This window comes from Salvelinus sp. IW2-2015, linkage group LG23 (genome assembly GCF_002910315.2).
Source record: "Salvelinus sp. IW2-2015 linkage group LG23, ASM291031v2, whole genome shotgun sequence".
Taxonomy (NCBI): domain Eukaryota; kingdom Metazoa; phylum Chordata; class Actinopteri; order Salmoniformes; family Salmonidae; genus Salvelinus; species Salvelinus sp. IW2-2015.
Genome location: NC_036863.1, coordinates 37646695 through 37666459, shown reverse-complemented (window position 1 = coordinate 37666459; position 19765 = coordinate 37646695). Strand labels below are relative to the sequence as shown.

General features: G+C 41.5%; 1 long non-coding RNA gene and 2 pseudogenes across 1 annotated transcript; all 3 read left to right on the top strand.

The window, feature by feature from the left end:
- The first annotated feature begins 808 nt into the window (after window positions 1–808).
- On the top strand, window positions 809–3576 carry LOC111950954 (WD repeat-containing protein 74-like; annotated as a pseudogene).
- A 1465-nt stretch (window positions 3577–5041) lies between these two features.
- LOC111951183 (uncharacterized) lies at window positions 5042–10748 on the top strand. Its single transcript, XR_002875567.3, has 3 exons — window positions 5042–5130; window positions 5397–5450; window positions 9504–10748. It is a non-coding gene; the product is annotated as an uncharacterized lncRNA (long non-coding RNA).
- Window positions 5758–7461, top strand: LOC139022914 (prothymosin alpha-like; annotated as a pseudogene).
- Window positions 10749–19765: the final 9017 nt, after the last annotated feature.

Below are 19765 nucleotides of genomic sequence, written 5' to 3'. Positions count from 1 at the left end.
TCTCCAAGCTACCTCTCTCTTTCTGTGGTCCTGCTGTTTTCACTCTCATCCCTTTCTACCCTGACATTGTCAGTCTCTCTGGCACGCTTCTCTTGAGAGGATTTCCACAGTTTTTTAATTCCCACAAATCTTTGGCTTTTGATTTTAAAGTGCCCATGCTGTTTCCCCGTAATCCCCATCCCTGGCCCGTCTTTTGTCACCCACTAAATCCGTCCCAACAGCTAATCTCTGGTAAATCCCCCAGGGTGACCTGAAGACTCATAAACTCTCCTCTGATTGATTAGCCACCTTCTCCTCTGCCTGTCCCCTACTCTACCTCAATGATTACAAATGTGAAAATGTGAGAGAAAAAATCATACAACAAGGAAATTAAACAAAAACACATTTTGAAAATGAAGTAATGGAATCTTACATAATGTAGAAACAACAACAAAATGAATTTGTTCTTTGTTGGTCTCTTGTGGGGTTTTTCTGTGCACGGTATGTATGTACTGTATGGCTCTTAAATATCAGTCTGACTAATATTATTTGTGTGCATTAATGCCTGTGGATTTTGGATAGCTTGGACTGATATAAAATGTAAAGCTCAAGAGCACCATCTGCTGCATATTTTATATATGAAAATGTAGGTCGTAACAGAATTCCGGTGAGTAGTGTATCCCTACGGAGGACATTTTGGACACGTCATAACGTGTTAGAACATTTGTTGTTGTTTTCTTGACAATCTTTCTTGTTCATGGAAGACATAAGTCAAGTTTGTTCAGTATGGGTTGGAGGGGGGGGCTGGCTATAGAGAGTAATGGAGAGTAATGGAGCCCTTGATGATGTCTGATCTGTTGGTCATTGATGTGTTTAGAGTGCACACAGGTCTGAATGTTTGCATTGTGGTTGGGCCATTGTGTTACTTACCTGTCTTGTCTGTTCTAGGTGCTGGTGGGGTCTGTGAATGGCACAGTGAAGWGGTTCAGGACAGAGAAGGGCATCATTACTGAGACCAGACAGTGTGGGGAGAGCAACCAGGGCAGGTTCACAGGACTCTCCGTCACAGACCGGTATAGTTGTGTAGATAAAGACACTGGTCATAACACGGTACAGGAGCTGTTGTTCATGCACACTGTCATTACACACCAGCAGCTCTGTGGTCATGTGTTGAGGATACTGATGTAGACACTGGACGACTYTCCCTGTGTCTCTGCAGTGCTCTGATCACGTGTGTGGAGACAGGACTGCTGAGGGTCTGGCARGAGGGCAATACAGACACAGTGAATGAACAACAACTCCTGTACTGTGCTTCTACATCTGCATTGCTTGCTGTTTGGGGTTTTAGGCTGGGTTTCTGTATAAGCACTTTGTGACATCTGTTGGTGTAAAAAAGGCTTTATAAATAACATTTGATAGATTTTTGCCAGAATACCACTCAGGCTTCCTAGAGGTTGTTACATATACTTATGAATGATTGACGTTGACTGACATTTTCTTGAACATAACCCCTGTCCCTATATCTAGGTTGGAATAAATGTTGGGAAGAATGTTTGTCGGATGCGACAGAATCCCTCGCAGTGCAACCAAGTGGCTGCAGGAGGGAAAGAGAACGGCCTGAAGGCCTGGGATCCGGAGAGACCTGGAACACCGGTCTTCACCTCCAAGAATGTAAGAGTCTAACAACTACATTTCAAGGAATTACAGTGGGAATGTCTACATAGTATGTTATGTTTCGGTGTTGGGTGCGTTGACACAGCTTCTTTATGCTGCAGGTGCGTAATGACTGGCTGGACCTGCGGGTGCCAGAGTGGGTTCGAGACATGGCCTTCATCGCAGACTCAGACAAGATAGACACCTGCACAGGTCAACACCAGGTCTGTCTGTCTGTCTTTCCCTGTACAAGCCCTGTTCTTAGACTGGGTCTGCTGGTCTTCTCAGCCAGCCTTGGAGTCTTTCCCTGTACTCAAACGATACATTCGTCAGGAGTTCGACGCATTTTGTTAGATACGCAACCAGGCCAGCGCAGTACATTTTGGCACACTGGGTTTTGCTCAGCTCAGTACATTTTTTGGGGATGAAACTGTCSTTTTAAAGGTTAATACATATTATACAGATGGTGGTTCTAATCCTGAATGTTGATTTGGTTAAAACCGCATTCCAGACGGTGTCTATTCCACAAGTTACCACCAGCTAAATCTATGAAGTCTATTTACTCTGTTCCATCTGACTGCGCAATCCACTGTCTCATCAGCCCAGCCAAGCAACTTATAAACTTGATCTCCACTATAAAAAGCATCTCCTTTTTGAAGTGATTGTGTTAGCTGTGTTGTTGACTAGCTCCTCTGAACAACAGTGTCCTGAGGAGAGACACATTTTCTATGCCAGGCGAAAATGCGCCTCAATAGCTCATTGTTATGGATGTATCGAAATAAATGATACTAGAAAACAGCTTATGCAAATGCAGCTACTGTTATTATTCTGGCTTCACTGTTTGACGTGACTAAGTTAGCCGTAGTTGGCTAGCTAGCAAGCAAGGGATAAGAACGTTGCCAGCCATGTATGGAAATGGAACGAACGACAGGGTCACATCCATAGATACAGAACAAAAAGGCTGAACGACTGGTTCTAGTCTCTAGCAACCGACAGAACGAACGACCAGCCGGCTTGGGTAGCAACCCGGGACTCTGTCTTGTGGAAGGATGAAATAGTATGAATAAATTCATMAAAATAATGTTTTTAATGAAAATATGTCAGTCATAATTTGAGTATGTTGGTAAACCATTGTATAAAAGTGATAATGCCCAGGACTTCGTCTTGAGCTTAACAACACCCGTGCCAATATATCCTCCAAACACCGTCTTCTCGGGCATTATCACTTAATTGGTCACGTTCAAGTACCCTGATATATGGTTTGTATCATTGCTACATAAGCAAACCATTAAACATCTTAACTTGACTCGCGTCTCTTTGCCTTATTCATCTATCTAACAACGTAACAAAAGCAACCTATTTTTTACTGATTTAATCGTTTTTCCCCGCTGTTAGGTGTGAGTGTATGATCCAGCCTCTCCCCAGAGGCGTCCTGTTCTAGAGGCAGTTTGGGGAGTACCCCCCCACAGCCCTCTCCCTCCCTGCCAACCAAGACAGTGTTACAGTGGGCAAAACACATGACCAACTCGCCATCTTCCGCAGGTCTGCGGAAAGGGGAATGTGGGAGTCCATGTCTCTTTCCGCTTGTTGTAATGATTGTGCAGTTGCTTAGTGATCTGCTTCAGTACTTTTCCATGTCAGCTTCTTTATMTTTTTCTCCATGTATGTACAGTTGAAGTCGGAAGTTTACATACACCTCAGCCAAATACATTTAAACTCAGTTTTTCACAATTCCTGACATTTAATCCTAGTAAGAATGTCCTGTCTTAGGTCAGTTAGGATCACCACTTTATTTTAAGAATGTGAAATGTCAGAATAATAGTAGAGTGAATTATTTATTTAAGGTTTTATTTMTTTCATCACATTCCCAGTGACCCAAGTTTACATACACTCAATTAGTATTTGGTAGCATTGCCTTTAAATTGTTTAACTTGGGTCAAACGTTTCGGGTAGCCTTCCACAAGCTTCCCACAATATTGTTGGGTGAAATTTGGCCCATTCCTCCTGAACAGGAGCTGTGTAACTGAATCAGGTTGTAGGCCTCCTTGCTCGCACACGCTTTTTCAGTTCTGCCCACAAATTTTTTATAGGATTAACTCAGGGCTTTGTGATGGCCACTCCAATACCTTGACTTTGTTGTCCTTAAGCCATTTTGCCACAACTTTGGAAGTATGCTTGGGGTCATTGTCCATTTGAAGACCCATTTGCGACCAAGCTTTAACTTCCTGACTGATGTCTTGAGATGTTGCTTCAATATATCCACATAATTTCCTTCCTCATGATGCCATCTATTTTGTGAAGTGCACCAGTCCCTCCTGCAGCAAAGCACCCCCACAACATTGCTGCCCCCCCGTGCTTCACGGTTGGGATGTGTTCTTTGCTTGCAAGCATCCCCCTTTTTCCTCCTCATAACGTGGTCATTATGGCCAAACAGTTCTATATTTTTCATCAGACCAGAGGACATTTCTCCGAAAAGTACAATCTTTGTCCCATGTGCAGTTGCAAACTGTAGTCTGGCTTTTTTCTGGCGGTTTTGGAGCAGTGGCTTCTTCCTTGCTGACGGGCTTTTCAGGTTATGTTGAAAGGACTCGTTTTACTGTGGATATAGATACTTTTGTACCGGTTCCTCCAGCATCTTCACAAGGTCCTTTGCTGTTGTTCTGGGATTGATTTTGCACTTTTCGCACCAAAGTACGTTAATCTCGTCTCCTTCCTGAGCGGTATGCGGCTGCGGGATCTCATGGTGTTAATACTTGCGTACATTGTTTGTACAGCTGAACGTGCACCTTCAGGATTTTTGGAAATTGCTCCAAGGATGAACCAGACTTGTGGAGGTCTACAATGTTTTTTTCTGAGGTCTTGGCTGATATCTTTTGATTTTCCATGATGTCAAGCAAAGAGCACTGAGTTTGAAGGTAGGCCTTGAAATACATCCACAGGTACATCTCCAATTGACTCAAATTATGTCAATAAGCCTATCAGAAGCATTACTCGTGTCATGCACAAAGTAGATGTCCTAACCGACTTGCCAAAACTATAGTTTGTTAACAAGACATTTGTGGAGTGGTTGAAAAACGAGTTTTAATGACTCCAACCTAAGTGTATGTAAACTTCTGACTTCAACTGTATTTGCCATTGTGCTACATTAGAGATGCATTTGCTATATGTGCTCTTTGAAGCTTCTGTTTAACTGAATTGTTTTGCCTGTAGCAGCAATAATTATCTTCTGATAGTCCGATTTAAGCTTTTTGTGCATGTGAGTGCATGTTGCATGCCTTTGTGTTCTGTGAGATCCTCTCCCCTTGACTACAGTCTCTTTTTTCTCTAACCCCTCCTCTTTCTCCCTCCATTCGCTCAGGCCTAGAGTGTGGGGTGTTTTAAAGGGGCTGGCAGGAGGGGTGGGGATTCAGTCCCACCCTTCTCTCCCTCTGGTGGCTTCTTGTGGTTTGGATCACTTTGAGGGTACACAGCCTGGAGGACCGCTCTCTACGGAACAAGGTACACACACACACACACACACACACACACACACACACACACACACACACACACACACACACACACACACACACACACACACACACCACACACACACACACACACACACACACACAACACACACACACACACACACACACACACATTACACTCTCCGCACACTTGAAGCCAGCTACATAATCCATCATTAGTGAAGCCTCCTACACAGTTTTGAATAATTGTGTTCAGTAAAAGTTTGAGGTTCTTTCTCTTCGTCTCCCTTTCAGGTGTATCTGAAGTCACGACTCAACTGTGTGCTTCTGTCCAACAGAGATCTCGAGGTAGGGGAGAATTAAGTGCAATGTATCAGCCTATGTTTTAGACTTTGTGAAGTGCAATACTTTGTCATCTGTTTGACTTTCAAATTGAGACTTGCTAGTTTTTAATGTTTGAATTACAGAGCTGTTAGAGGGTTTTTATAACATCTGACATGCATTATTTTACTTATTTATTACACTATTATACACTATGATAAGTAGTTCATTTAAATTGACATAACAATAATGTCAAACAACAATGTTAACTGTCATTTGCTGTTAATATTATTTTTTAAATGTGATTTTCCTGCATTATGCCTGCAAGTACAGGAGTGAACGGAGATGTGGAGGAAGTAAAAGAAGATGGAGGAAACTGGATGAGGTGTGGAACACAATGGGGATGATAAAAGAGAAGGTGAAGAAAAGAGCAACAGCAAATAGGAAGCTGTTGTTGAAGAAGCAGAGAAGAGGAAGCTGTTGTTGAAGAAGCAGAGAAGAGGAGGCTGTTGTTGAAGTAGCAGAGAGAGGAAGCTGTTGTTGAAGAAGCAGAGAAGAGGAAGCTGTTGTTGTTGAAGAAGCAGAGAAGAGGAAGCTGTTGTTGAAGAAGCAGAGAAGAGGAAGCTGTTGTTGAAGAAGCAGAGAAGAGGAAGCTGTTGGTTGAAGAAGCAGAGAAGAGGAGGCTGTTGTTGAAGAAGCAGAGAAGAGGAAGCTGTTGTTGAAGAAGCAGAGAAGAGGAAGCTGTGTTGAAGAAGCAGAGAAGAGGAAGATGTTGAAGAGCAGAGAGAAGACTAGAAGGGCATCAAACACTATTTATTTCTGAAACATATTATACCCTTATATTAAAATGAAATATGGCTGATACCGCAGTAGACACGACCACAACCACCGAGATTTCAGAAAAGGAGCTCAAAGAGAGGAAAGAGGAGGTGGAGGAGAAGGAGAATGGCAGTCGGGACGCACCAGCCAACAGCAATGGAACACACACAAATGGTGCAGAGAAGAAGAACAATTATGCAGATGATTCTGAAGAAACCCCTGAGGGTGAGAAGGAAGAGGAGGATGGAGTGGGACTGGATGCAGCTAAGGATGCAGAATAAGCTTTGATGAGGAGGTTGACCATCCTGTGAAGCGTCCAGCTGATGAGGAGGTTGACCACCCTGTGAAGCGCCCAACTGATGAGGTATCCCAGTCTGTGAAGGACCCAGCTGATGAGGTTAACCACCCTGTGAAGGACCCAGCTGATGAGGTTAACCACCCTGTGAAGCGCCCAGCTGATGAGGAGGAACAAGTGGAAAGAAAAAAACAGAAAACGGTGAATCAAAGGAAGCTGAAGTGAAGACATAATGTGCGGAGTATGTACTCCTCCGCAGCGCTGTCTACATGGCGTGTTCAACTTCACCTTGAAGAGCTTGTGCTTTAAATAATGGCACCGGGGGGGTGGCTGCCATTTTACGGGCTCCTAACCAACTGGGCTATTTTGTTGTTTCTAACTTATTTTTTTACTTATTTTGTACATATTGTTGCTGCTACCGTCTTTTTTGACCGAAAACAGCTTCTGGACATCAGAACAGTAATTACTCACCTCGAACTGGACAAAGACTTTTTCTTTAACGAATCCGACGCAGAGGATATACTGCATTCTCGAGACCAGGCCCAAACCCTGTCATTTGCGAGAAGAAAAGACGGAGATAAAGGGGGTGGAGGTCGGGCTTCCTTCTGAGAATTCGTAGGCGAGTGAGTAAACTTCCACTACCATTCGTACTATTGGCCAACGTGCAATCACTGGAACATAAGTGGATGATCTACGATTTAAGAATATCCTACCAACGTGACATTAAAAACTGTACTATCTTATGTTTCACCAAGTCGTGGCTGAATGACGACACGGATACTATAGAGCTGGCTGGGTATTCCGTGCATCGGCAGGACAGAGAAGCTACGTCTGGTAAGACGAGGGGCGGGGAGGTTTGTAAATAACATCTGGTGCACAATTTCTAATATTAAAGAAGTCTTCGAGGTACTGCTCGCCTGAGATAGAATACCTGTCTCTTATACACATCTAGATGTGTATAAGAGACAGCGTGAAGAAAAGACGGAGATAAAGGGGGTGGAGGTCGGGCTTCCTTCTGAGAATTCGTAGGCGAGTGAGTAAACTTCCACTACCATCCGTTCTGCTAGCAAACTGTCTCTTATACACATCTAGATGTGTATAAGAGACAGGTTCCGGGATTCATCCAATGGCATTGAGGAGTATACCGCTTCATCAATAAGTGCATCGATGACATCGTCCCCACAGTGAGCGTACGTACATGTCCCAACCAGAAGCCATGGATAGCTAAAGGCTAGAGCTGCCGCTTTCAAGGATCGGGACACTAATCCGGACGCTTATAAGAAATCCCGCTACGCCCTCAGAAGAACCATCAAACAGGCAAGTGTCAATACAGGACTAAGATTGAATCCTACTACACCGTCTCTGACGCTCGTCGGATGTGCCAGGGCTTGAAAACTATTACAAACTACAAAAGGAAACCCAGCCACGAGCTGCCCAGTGACGCGAGCCTACCAGACGAGCTAAATGCCTTTTAATACTCACTTCGAGGCAAGCAACACTGAAGCATGCATTAGATCGCCAGCCATTCCGGACGACTGTGTGATCACACTCTCGGTAGCACATGTGAGCAAGACTGCTGATCCTCAACACTGGGGCCCCTCGGGGTGCGTGCTTCGTCCCCTCCTGTACTCCCTGTTCACCCACGACTGCGTGGCCAAACACGACTCCAACACCCTCATTTAAGTTTGCTGATGACACAACTAGAGGTCGACCAATTATGATTTTTCAACGCCGATACCGATTATTGGAGGACCAAAAAAAGCCGATACCGATTAGTTGGCCGATTTTAAATTAAATAAATAAAAAATGTTTTTATTTGTAATAATGACAATTACAACAATACTGAATGAACACTTATTTTAATTTAATATAATACATCAATAAAATCAATTTAGCCTCCAAAAATAATGAAACATGTTAAATTTGGTTTAAATAATGCAAAAACAAAGTGTTGGAGAAAAAAAGTAAAAGTGCAATATGTGCCATGTAAAAAAGCTAACGTTTAAGTTCCTTGCTCAGAACATGAGAACATATGAAAGCTGGTGGTTCCTTTTAACATGAGTCTTCAATATTCCCAGGTAAGAAGTTTTAGGTTGTAGTTATTATAGGAATTATAGGACTATTTATCTCTACGATTTGTATGTCATATACCTTTGCCTATGTTCTTCTAGGCACTTTAGTATTGCCAGTGTAACAGTATAGCTTCCGTCCCTCTCCTCGCCCCTACCTGGGCTCGAACCAGGAACACATCGACGACAACCACCCTCGAAGCAGCGTTACCCCTGCAGAGCAAGGGGAACAACTACCCCAAGTCTCAGAGCGAGTGACGTTTGAAACGCTATTAGCGCGCACCCCGCTATCTACCTAGCCATTTCACATCCGTTACACCAGCCTAATCTCGGGAGTTGATAGGCTTGAAGTCATAAACAGCTGAAGGCTTGAAGCACAGCGAAGAGCTGCTGGCAAAATGCACGAAAGTGCTGTTTGAATGAATGCTTACGAGTGTGCTGGTGCCTACCATCGCTCAAATAAAATTTGATTTGATTTTGTTTGTCCCCAAGATATTACATTGCACCAGAGTCCTAAAACATAGAGGCCTGTCCTCTCTTTTTATAAACTGTTATTTATTGGTTTCTTACGTAAAAAATTTAAACCTTTGCAAATAGAATCTGTGCTATTTTGATCAGTTTTGTTATTTTGTATCCGTATGAGTTGAGCACATTCTCTACATAGTTAACTGCTGACCAGCTGATTCAGAGGCAGACAGATCTACCCTTCTCCACATGTTCAGGGTGACATCTCAGACTCAATGAAGACCAAAKATAAGTTTTAAGCAGGGCTAATGGACTATTGTTACCATTATTAATTTGGTATTTTTTAAATCCTTTTTGTTTACTGCTGCTAGTAGTTAATCCTTTGCCAGGCTGAACTGTTAACACAATAAAATGTTTGCTCTACTCCTCCAGGCTATCTCTATCGCAAGACACAACCACCACATCTTATCTTTGGAATGCAGGCTCAGTCAGGCCGGAGACATCTCCCTCTCCTGCACCACTAATCAGAATGGAATGTGGCTGTTGGTTTTATAGCCATCACTTAATCAGATGCCAGCCCAAGCTTCAAAGACTCCTCTCAGTTCACTCAGAAAGGGAGAGAGAGTTCGAAGAACCYTACTCTATTGCATAAAACAACCATTCGGGTGCATAAACAGTATTATAACATAATTTTGTMATTTTGCTACCATACACAACAGATGGCCTTCATGATAAAACGCCTCCAACGCCTCCATGATTAAAGACGCTTGACCCCATTTGGGGGGCTGGCTTCTGCAATGTTAATTACCCCCTCTTAAATCTTAAGGCTTTGGTMATGTTCYGTATGCATTTCACACAAGTTTGTACCATTTGTACCCAAGATACTGTTTGTTTTTTAGTTTTTATTTTAGGTTATGTYATGTCTGGGTGACTCAGAAATTGTGTCGACAATGGTCTTTATCAACATTCCCACCCTGGTGTTCTTAGTCTCTTCTTGTGCAGTTATATTTCATGATTGCTATTTGGCTGCTTCAACCACTGCTTTGTATATTCTGGTTCTTGATGATTAAATAAATCAGTCTTGTCTTAAAAACAAAAATGTTTCCAAATGACCAGTAGTGGAGAGCTTAAGGAAAAGACTGTTCTCTTTATGAGGAACGCAGCAGGTCTAGAGGTCTGCCAAAGCCTGTGTTGTGGTTGTACTGATTGTTTTCCCATTGAGTCTGTACTGGAAATGCATTAGCCAAAGTCTCCCATTAAAACCATAACCACTGGTGTTGTGTGCATGCCTTGCTGTAACAACTTCATTGAAATGTAGCCAACATTAAACATGTACAAATTGAAATTTTGGCAACAACTATAAAATATATATTAAATGTACAATATCCCAGGGCTATAACAATTTCTCATATGAACTCTGAACGTGTGTGTGTGTGTGTGTGTGAGAGAGAGAGAGAGAGAAAGAATGCAACGTCCCTAATAAACAGACAGGTGGCATCTGGCACCATTGGTTGGCTTACTTGTGTTTTTGTGTCCTCTGCTGTAAGGGACTAGAGGGTACTGATTATGAAAATCACTCAACATGATGGATGACTTTCAAGTTGTGTACTTAGCATGGACTTGTTTTGTGATTTGTGTTTGTCAGTTTGAGTAAATGTCTCTGTTCATTATTGTGAATTCAGTAACAGTGGTGTGTTTTGTGGAAATTTATGTTTGTAAGCCTAGGGCGGGGCTGGCCCTGGGCATAAGTGGCCGGTTTAGGGCTGCTAGGGGGCACCCGACCCCAAAAAAACAGAATGGCTGCGGATCTGACTTTTCTGGACCTTTCTTCCTGGGGTCTTAAGGTCCCAAATCTTTTGYGCATGTGTGGGATTCTCTACTTACGCACAGTCTGTGCTCTACTCATAGAGAACAGGCTACTCTGGTGAATGCTGCTCGTCTAATAAAGTTAGATCAAAGCTGAATCAATGTCTGCAAGATCACATAATGATAGTATTGTACATAACAGAACCCAATATAATAGCATAACGTTACTGTAAGTCAAACACAATATCTTATGAGATTTTAGGATGATTGTGCATACTTCCACAACTCAACAGCACGCCACTGGGGAAAATATGTGCTTTGATTGAAACAAAACACAGCTCAAACATTTGCTCACTCTAACCTGCATAATTCAAAACACTGTACATAACAAAGARGATGGGAAGGGAGGGTGACCACAACAATGCGTGTGTAAAGAAACGGGGCGGTTACCGAYAGATCCGCAGCCACGGCCGAAAAACAAATAATATACACTAACCAAAAATATAAGTGCAACATGTAAAGTGCTGGTCCTATGTTTCATGAGCTGAAATAAAAGATCCCAGACATTATTTCTCTATAAAAAAATTGCACAAATGTGTTTACATCACTGTTAGTGAGCATTTCTCCTTTGCCAAGATAATCCATTCACCTGACAGGTGTGGCATATCAAGAAGCTGATTAAACAGCTTGATCATTACACAGGTGCACCTTGTGCTGGGGACAATAAAATGACACTAAAATGTGCAGTTGTGTCACACAACACAATGCCACAGATTTCTCAAGTTTTGAGGGAGCATGCAATTGGCATTCTGACTGCAGGACTGTCCACCAGAGTTGTTGCCAGATAAATTAATGTTAATTTCTCTACCATAAGCCGCCTCCAAAGTCATTTTAGAGAATTTAGCGGTAGCCTCACAACCGCAGACCACGTGTGACCACGCCAGCCCAGGACCTCCATATCCGGGTTCTTCACCTGTAGGATMATCTGAGACCAGCCACCAGACAGCTGATGAAACTGTGTTTGCACAACTGAAGAATTTCTCCACAAAYGGTCAGAAACCATCTCAGGGAAGCTCATCTGCCTGCTCATTGTCCTCACCAGGGTCTTGATCTTTCTGCAGTTCGTAACCGACTTCAGTGGGCAAATGCTCACCTTCGATAGGCCACTGGCACRCTGGAGTGTGCACTTCACGGATGAATCCCGGTTTCAACTGTACCAGGCAGTTGGCAGACAGCGTGTATGGCGTTGTGTGGGTGAGAGGTTTGCTGATGTCAATGTTGTGAACAGAGTGCCTCATGGTGGCGGTGGGGTTATGGTATGGGCAGGCATTAGCTACGGACAACGAACACAAATGCATTTTATCGATGGCAATTTGAATGCACAGAGATATTGTGACGAGATCCTGAGGCCCATTGTCGTGCCATTCATCCGCCACCATCACCTCATGTTTCAGCATGATAATACACAGCCCCATGTCGCAAGGATCTGTACACAATTCCTGGAAGSTGAAAATGTCCCAGTTCTTCCATGGCCTGAATACWCRCCAGACATGTCACCCATTGAGTATGTTTGGGATGCTCTGTATCGATGTGTACGACAGCGTGTTACAGTTCAAGCCAATATCCAGCAACTTTGCACAGCCATTGAAGARGAGTGGGACAACATTCCACAGGCCACAATCAACAGCCTGATCAACTCTATGTGTCGTGCAGCATGAGGGAAATGGTGGTCACAYCAGATACTGACTGGTTTTCTGACCCACGCCCATACCTTCTTTTTTTTAAGGTATCTGTGACCAACAGATGCATATCTATATTCCCAGTCATGTGAAATCCATAGATTAGGGCCTAATTTATTTATTTAAATTTACWGATTTTCTTATATAAACTGTTACTCAGTAAAATCTTTGAAATTGTTGCATGTTGTGTTTATATTTATGTTTAGTGTACAGTACCAGTCAAAAGTTTGGACACACCTACTCATTCCAGGGTTTTTCTTTATTTCTACTATTTTCTACATTGTAGAATAATAGTGAAGACATCAAAACTATGAAATAACACATGGAATCATGTAGTAACCAAATGTATTTTATATTTCAGATTCTTCTAAGTAGACCCTTTGCCTTGATGACAGCTTTGAACACACTTGGCATTCTCTCAACCAGCTTCATGYGGTAGTCACCTAGAATGCATTTCAATTAACAGTTGTGCCTTGTTGAAAGTTAATTTGTGGAATTTCTTTCCTTAATGCGTTTGAGCCAATCAGTTGTTTGTGACAAGGTAGGGGTGGTATACAGAAGATAGCCCTATTTGGTAAAATACCAAGTCCATATTATGGCAAGAACAGCTSAAATAAGCAAAGAGAAACAACATCATTACTTTAAGAGATGAAGGTCAGTCAATCCGGAAAGTTTCAAGAACTTTGAAAGTTTCTTCAAGTGCAGTCGCAAAAACCATCAAGCGCTATGATGAAACTGGCTCTCATGAGGACCGCCACAGGAAAGGTAGACCCAGAGTTTCCTCTGCTGCAGAGGATAAGTTCATTAGAGTTACCAGCCTCAGAAATTSCAGCCCAAATAAMTGCTTCAGAGTTCAAGTAACAGACACATCTCAACATCAACTGTTCAGAGGARMCTGCGTGAATCAAGTCTACTTGGTCGAATTTCTACAAAGAAACYACTTCTAAAGGACACCAATAATAAGAAGAGACTTGCGTGGGCCAAGAAACACGAGTAATGGACATTAGACWGGTGGAAATCTGTCCTTTCGTTTGACGAGTCCAAATTTGAGATTTCTGGTTCCAACCGCCGTGTCTWTGTGAGACGCAGAGTAGGTGAACGGATGATCTCTGCATGTGTGCTTCCCACCGTGAAGCACGGAGGAAGAGGTGTGATGGTGTGGGGCTGCTTTGCTGGTGACACTGTTAGTGATTTATTTAGAATTCAAGGCACACTTAACCAGCATGGCTACCACAGCATTCTGCAGCGATATGCCATCCAATSTGGTTTGCACTTAGTGGSACTATCATTTGTTTTTCAACAGGACAATGACCCAACACACATCTAGGCTGTGTAAGGKCTATTTGACCAAGAAGGAGAGTGATGGAGAGCTGCATCGGATGACCTGGCCTCCACAATCACCYGACCTCAACCCAATTGAGATGGTTTGGGATGAGTTGCACCGCAGATTGAAGGAAAAGCAGCCAACAAGTGCTGAGCMTATGTGGGAACTCCTTCCAGACTGTTGGAAAAGCATTCCAGGTGATGCTGTTTGAGAGAATGCMAAGAGTGTGCAAAGCTGTCATCAAGGCAAAGGCTACTTTGAARATATAAATATAAAATATATTTTKATTTGTTTAACACTTTTTTGGATACTACAAGATTCCAAATGTGTTATTTCATAGTTTAGATGTCTTCACTACAATGTAGAAAATAGTAAACATAAAGAAAATCCCTGGAATGAATAGGTGTGTCCAAACTTTTGACTGGTACTGTATAGATATATATATATATAATTTCATTGTTGTAATTCGCGGAGTGGGGATCTGAACTTACACTTGAGAGTTAGTCAAATAGAATACACTAGGTGCATTTTCAAAATTTGCAGCAGCAGTTTGTTTCTTGTTATGTCAGTCACTGACAGTCACTCAATTAGCCCATGTCAGATAAACATTTTTAGATTGGTAAATTGGCCAGCTATCTAAACCTTGTAGTAATCCTGGCCAAATTACAGACCGTTAGTCACTCACTCAGATATCATATTAACATGGCATGAGTCATGGCAAAACRTGTAMAATTGCAGGTAATTTGCAGTAAAATTGCTATTCTTTCTCTTTCCACCCCATGGCAAAATTACTAGAATAGCATGAAGTTATTTATAAAATTGCTAAATATTCTCTCCACCACAAAACTGCCTTTAAAACGGCAACATTTTCTCTACGCACCATGGCAAAATGTGTAGAATTGCAGGAATCACCATGATTGCACAATCACATGTGCACCTTTCACTGTGGTTGACAATGTACATTTATTTCACTGCAAATTTCMTTGGTGTGTTTAATGCTGTTTTATGTCATCAAATTGACCTTCTGATATTTAAGCATTGTGTTTGTATTGAAGACAGCTCCAAGTTTTCTAGTTTCATGGAGAGCAGTGTGTGTCATAGATATACCTGTGCTCGGTTCCTTCTGAGACTGGACTCTCCACACAGACACACCCATTCCTTGAGCTCTAGATAAGATAAGACAAGTCGGGAAAAAAACTTTAAAGAAAGATGAGTTCTCTTTATTTGTGAGTTGCAAACTGAAAGTCCCATTGCTGCTCAGTGTTTACTTTTAGCTCAAAAACTACATTCAGGGATAAAGCCCAGTGAAATAACACAGGCTTTTGTAACATGTCAAGTGTCTAATAAAACGTGAATGACGACGTTTGTCACCTGATTGTTGATAGAYGGCAATGAGGAAAAATAAGAAAGGGTAAAGAGTTTAGGCGCAAAGGGCACAAAAGGGAAAACATTGTTCCAACTGATGTACAGTACTTGACTATGAGACCTCATAGGGTGGAGGAAGGAATGTTTTAGTTTGGCAAAACCTATTGGAGGGGGTCTCATATGAAGAGTTGTACTCAGCGATGGGTTGGATTTGCGCCAAACATTAACACTTTTGTATTCAGGACGTAAAGTTAATTTCTTTGCCACATTTTTTGCAGCTGTACTTTAGTGCCTTATTGCAAACAAGATGCATGTTTCGGAATATTTGTATTCTGTACAGGCTTCCTTCTTTTCACTCTGTCATTTAGGTTAGTATTACGGAGTAACTACAATGTTGATCCATACTCAGTTTCTTCTATCAAAGCCATTAATAAACTCGGTAACTGTTTTAAAGTCACCATTGGACTTATTTAGTCCATGCATCTTATTATGTGACTTGTTAGGCTTGCCATAACAAAGGGGTTGAATACTAATTGACTCTCAAGACATTTCAGCTTTTTATTATTTGATTAATTTGTAAACATTTCTAAAAACATAATTCCACTCTGACATCATGGGGTATTGTGTGTAGGCCAGTGACACGACATCTTAATTGAATCCATTTTAAATTCAGGCTGTAACACTACAGAATGTGGAAAAAGTCAAGGGTTGTGAATACTTTCTGAAGGCACTGTATATTTCGTCTCCAATGTTATTGAAAACATAAATACATTTGCACAATGAGCACTTGTTGTGTCTCAAATACATTGTTACAGTTGAGCCACATACCATTCCCCACATGGTAGCTTCTTGTCATTGTTGCTAGCTATTTGACCATCCAGAATCACAACACAAGGACTTCTGACCTACTGAAGTGAGTGCATTGTTTTCCTGACATTTTCTATGCTCTTAGAAAGGAAATGATATATATTCTTCACTTGAGATATGTTTTATATCGCCACACTGATTAAAACATGTACCCTTTAACCCTGTTTTTAATCAATCATTAACACACTCTTCAAAGGCATTTGTATCATGCCTTTTTTTTATTATTCTGTTTCCCTAGGTCAGTGTTTAGAGTCCAGAGTCTTGTGCTTGCTCCTGCACCTCATAATCTCATTGAGTTTCATCTTTCCTTTTCCAGTAATCAAGAGCCAGTGACTGATAGTGTGTGTGTGTGTGTGTGTGTGTGTGTATTTTTTTACTACTAGCACTGACTTTGCTGATATCTACTTTATTGAGGAAATGTACTTACTATGATTGAGATGTGATTGTCTCAACTAGCTATCTTCAGATGAATGCACTAACTGTAAGTTGTTATGGATAAGAGCGTCTGCTAAATGACTCAAATGCATGTGTGTGTGTGTGTTTGTTTGGTTTTACTATCTTTGTGGGGACATGAAGTCCTCACAAGGATATTAAAACAAGGAAAATTCGGACAAGTGAGGATATTTCTCAGCTCACCACACGGAAAAAGGCTACTTTAGGCTTAAAGGTTAGGATTAGGCTTTGAGGTTAAGGGTTAGGGAAAATATGATTTTCAATGGGAATCAGTTGGTGGTCCCCACAAGGATAGTAAAACGAACATGTGTGTGTATGAATTTGTTTCACCCCCTTTGCCTTTCTTTCACAGTATGCATCAATTATCTGTCAAAAAGGCCACCGGCTGTCACCCACTATGTGGTTTGTGATGTTTTTTGTACTCCAGTCWAGTGATTCCATGTTAAAAAACGAAAGAAAAATGTATATTTTTATCCAGTCTATGTGCCCAATCCAACCACACAATCCCCGCTAACGTTAGCCAACTATACCAGTGGTTTTCATTTAAACATGAATACTTTCACTTAGAGCAATGTTTCAGTTGGTAGAGAAATCTGATATGGATAAAGGTGCAGCACCTACTCACTATATTTGCTAGTATGACCTACATCAGTGCTGCCACATAACATGGAGATCACACTGATGAGCCAATGAGGTCAAGTGCATTCATGGGAAGTCATGTTGAGGTAAAATCATCATACAATTAGTGGTGATGAAAAATGGAGTGGTGGATTTACAAATGCATTTTACAATGTGTGCTATGCTGTCATTGGCACTTTCAGCTGTTGGTGTGTGTTGACTGTGTGTTTGTGAGTGGAACAAAGGAGAATTAAGAGCGTGTTTCACTATAGCCCTACCTTGAGTGTGAGTCTGTGGAATCAGGATGTTGGATTGAGGGGCAGGACGTCAAGCCTGTTAAATATTGACTGGGAGTGTAATAATTAACCTGGCTCCAACTCCTGATCTTTATTAAACTGGGCACTCTCTCTGCCATTGCATTGCTGACAAATGCACCCTTAAAAACTCCTTCTCCTTTGTTAGTCTCCTCTCACTGAGTGAGTCTGCCTTTGTCTTCGCTCATCGCTGTTCTGTCTTCTAACTTTTCAGACTTTTCTGCTACATCTGACTGGTCTTCCATTATTTCTGTCTTTCTATCCTCGCACCCCCCAAAACCTTCCGCTCCCAAACCTTCGGCCTTGTCCTGTGAAGGCCACTGGGTTGGCTGCAGGTGAGTAGGCGAGAATGGGGTAAGTTGAGAATTTTATTACATTCAGCATCACTATGTCAAGGGAAATATAGTATTCTCTCTATCAAAGATATCTACATATATTTCAGGTGTAGCCCTGGAAATAATCAGATTTCATGTAAACAATACGGTATGCGGTAAGTAGAGCCCGGGACAGGGTAAGTTAACCCGCCTACAAATGTCTGTACTGAATGAAATACAACCACTACCTTATTAAAACCATTTCTATCTTTATTCCCCAAACACTTTTTTGTATTTTAATCATTTGAAGCATCTTTTAACACAAGCTTAACACCTAACAAACAATTTGTACTTAAAAAAAACAACACTTTTAACATAGGCCAGGCCCTGTTGTTACCTCATATTCCAGCGGTAATGCCTTGGGAAGAAAACATTTGCTCAACTTGCCATTGGCTCAACTTATGATGACTTCTTCCTAAATATTTACTGAAATTATACATTTTGTGTTTCATAGAAACAAGGTTGCCTCAACTTACCCCTTTGGCTCAATTTACTCACTCTCCTCTACTGCTCTGTGGTATGTTTGTCTGTCTGAATGTGTTAGCGTATATTCAAGACAAACTTCCTACGCTGTACATTCATAAGACCTGTTATTTAGGGAGAATAATCTTAAAAACATGAAACTGAGAATCTCACGTTTCCATGCACAAAAGCATGTAAGGTGGCGATCCATTAGTCCCATGCCATGTCAACCATTGTTCCTGAGATAAACTCTGAGCAACAGTGGGGAAGACTATCGCTTTGCTTTAAAAGGGAAAACATAACATTATCTTACAAACCTCAGTACTTGACTTTTCTGGTTCCAATTTCAAAGGCATGTTTCAACTGCTGTCCTAACAAGAGGCTGTTTAAATAAGGGGACAAGTTTCACCACATAAGCCTACAAACATAATCAAAATGATTTGACATTCCACTGTTATATGCAGTGACAGCTGGAGTAGATCAGCGTTTTAGGGAACACATACGGCTTAAAATCCGCTCCATACAAAGATAGTATTTTGAGACAAATATTTAACAGATTTAATTACATTTCCATCATTCAATGTCTGTATGTGTGTGTGTGACAGAGGGCAGGAGAATGGCATGCAATACATTCTAAATGATGTATTTCAAAGAATTTGAACTAACCCTAACTCAAGCATGTTTGGCTTTTGCTCAGAGTTTTTGTTAACCAAGGTGAAAAAAAGTAGATGAGCAGTGTTTGAATTCAAATAAGCGTGCTTGGGTACTTTGCAAACCTTCACATATCATTTAAATAATTCATTATTAGGGAAACTTGTATTATTTAGCATAACAAGAACAGGCCCATTGTGTTTGTCACTGTTTATACAGTCTGCTGTTTCATAGTGGCCAGAGTTAAAACATGAAGACTACCTGCCAAAGTTGTTAATATKAAATAATAATACACCGTTTATCAGACACTTTTATCCAAAGTGACCCAGGGTCATGCGTGCATACATTTTACGTGAGTGTCCTCAGAGAGAATCAAACCCATGACCTTTGGCATTGTAAGCACCATGTTCTACCAACTGAGTCACACAGCCAACACAAAACAATTAAATTGATCAGATAGAAAATATGAAAAAGGCAGTGTTTGAGAGTGTGCCTGACAACAAGGGCAACTGTGTCAGACACGGGGCAACAGGGTCAGTGCCACCCATTTTTAATTGCTTTATTGTTTTGTTTTTCCCAAGATAGAGGTTTACTGCGAGGCAAAGTCTACAGAGATATCAAAGGAGGAGAGGGACTGCTAAGCATGATGGGGGTCAGAAATAAAATAAAGAAATGAGTAACAATCTTTCATCGGGGATAAATTACCAGTATACCAAACACT